Genomic DNA, 2,889 nt, shown 5'->3' on the forward strand with positions numbered 1-2,889 from the left:
GTGATGCTAAGTGGTCAAAACAGACGTGATGAGAGTGGAAGTCTTTCACAATGGTTGCCTCAGACAAAATATGCCAGATCTGATCAAACAAAATCTCTAACCTTCACCTGTACAAGAAAACCGGTTGCCAGAGCATCACCAAAGAAATCACACACAATCGTTTGAGATGGCTAGGCCATGTGCCAAGAATGGACCATCTGGATCAACAGAATCGCCTTGAGATGGATGCCACTAGGCAAAAGAAAACCCGGAAGGCCCAAAACCACCTGGCGCAGAACTGTGACACTGGAGGTGGAATAGATGAACCTGTCAACATGTTGCCAAGGATCGAATGCAGTGGAAAGAGCTCATTGAAACCTTATGTCCCATCGGGGATGAAGAGGAGTAAGTAAGTCCAGTGGTGTAGGGGAACCTGATGAGGTGGGTGTATTACTGGGAAGATGGATCGGTTACCAAGGAGGAAGTGGGTATAAATTAATGTTACTGTAGCTATTGACATTACTGTCTGCCCTGCATCTCTCTCTTTCCCTCTCTTTATGTATCATTTTGTCATATGGATCACTGTACATCTATTATTTTGATCTGTTCTGTACAACATCTATTGCACATCTGTCCGTCCTGGAAGAGGGTTGCCTCCTCAGTTGCTCCTCCTGAGGTTTCTACTGTTTTTTCCCTCAGCTTAGCAGTTAGCGTAGCACTAGAGGCAGGAGGAACAGCAAGGCTGGCTGTCTTCAGAGTCTCTGCACTACATGACTGTAGTGTCACTGACCAACACTGGCCTTGACGTGGCCCTGGTCACTGTAAAAGTCGCATGACTCATCTAATTATACAGACAATAAAGTTATGCTTGGGGTGACAAGATGACCCAGTGGTTAGAAACATAGTCCCATAACTAAATGGTGTAACTTAGAATCACTGCAGCAGCCATCTGTCCTGTAAAAGTGTCCTTCAGAGCCCCATTAATACGGGCATTAGCTAAACTGTCTGAACTGCTGTATAGGAGCTATCAGAGAGATGTAGGCTGAGGTCAACCTTGATGTATAATTCCAGTAGCTCTGGAAAAGAGTGCAGTGACAGTGATGGATTTCCCAAGGAGAGGGTAAAGAGGAGAAAAGCCGGTCGGACAGGCAGAGAGGGGGGAAGAGAAGAGGAGGTTTCAGCGAGATATGAAAAGCAAGGCAGACATCAAGAGGAGGACTGAGAAGAAAGCCACAAAGGGAAAGAAGAAATTAGCTTGAAGCGGAGTAAGTCGAATCAAAGAACCAGAGTCTCATCTCTGGCTTTTTTTTTTTTTTTTTTTTTTTACAGAAGCGCTTTGGATAGGGATTACATAGGGAACAGTGCCAGGGAGATGGAGCGAGGTGGAGAGACACAGAGAGAGAATGGGGCAGCAGAAGTAGAGAGAGGGGGCGCTGACCTACTTTGAATGGGAATTCTAATTCGGCATCTGAATCAGCGAAGGGGGAAAAAAAAAAAGAGGAAATGAAAAGAAGAACAAGATGATAGAAGCTTCTCGCTGCACCAGAGGCTCCTCCAGCAAATTTAAAGCAGGCAGTAATTCCACCACAGGAGGAGGACTCGGCTGTCCTACGCAGGCCTTTGTCTCCCAGCAGCTCTTTTACAAAATCATCTGGCTCCATTGAATTTCCACTGGCTGCTATTCGGACCACAGCTAATCAATCTTTCTTCATAATTTGTCTGCATTAGGCTTTAATGGAAACAACCTATACAAAGCCCATTCGTCTTGTGTCACCGTATGTTTGATGCCCTCGATCCATTTGGTTTCCTCCCCTATACCCCATGGTCTGAACCTGAATTCTTAATCCATTTATAATTAAATGTCATATATTTTAAAGGACAGGAGATTAATAAACGGGATGGTGAGAGATGGCGGGCAGAGAAACAAATATTGACCATGGGAACGCAAACGGACATATGGGAAAGCCACAGGGACCGAGAGGAGGGATTGTGTGTCTTTGTTAGATTTGATAGAAATGACAGAGAGATGAATGGTCAGAGCATTTTAATCTAAAGGTTCAATATGAGTAAACACACACAGACATACACACTGTTCCATGGGCTCTTATAGAAGGGATTTCCACTTCAAATACCCAGCTACACACACCAAAGACAATTTTCCTGAGTGCACACAGATAAGAATCGCAGCTATGCATACAGATTGGTGCCGACATGTAATGTAAAAAACACACAGAAGTACAAAGCCGCACACAAAGGTTCAGCTCGTGCAGACAAAAGAATGACAGCGTCACCTTCTTGTCTTTATGACATTCAAATGAACACCACAATGGACATATACGAACACGATGCACACACAGAACTGCTTTGTGCGACTGTCTGTTAGGACTTTGACAGTAAAAGACCCTTAAAGCAACCCGTTCACTCCGAAGTCATCGAAATCAGGCACTTGGGCAGTGAACGTGCGGCGTCCTTTAACATCGGCATAGTTTAACGGAGCACTGTGGCGTCAGGGGAGACACAAAGGGACAAGGACGAAAGTTCAGGAGGCGAAAGTCCAAGCAGGGCAGATGGGAGGGGTGGTGGATGGGTCCAACAAACACCTGCTTTCACCCAGGACAGCGGCGTTCGTGTACCGATTCTAAGGCCAAACCCTGTTCTTTTTTCCTAAACCCAACCATGTGTGTAAGTTGTTGGAGGGGAAAAAACGTCAATTCCCATTGTTGTACTGGCGTAGTACCCTGGAAATCCAGAGTTCTCACGAGAGCACAATTTGAATTTGCTCAGCGAGTCACTCTGGCAATCAGTAATGATGCTCATTACCCATGCCCTTGAAGCTGAGCTGCACCAATCACATCGGTGTATCTGATATAGGCGGGCCAGAGGCGAGCTAAACAGATGACGACAGCGCTG

The sequence above is a fragment of the Epinephelus moara genome, chromosome 23 (genome assembly GCF_006386435.1).
Source record: "Epinephelus moara isolate mb chromosome 23, YSFRI_EMoa_1.0, whole genome shotgun sequence".
Classification (NCBI taxonomy): Eukaryota; Metazoa; Chordata; class Actinopteri; order Perciformes; family Serranidae; genus Epinephelus; species Epinephelus moara.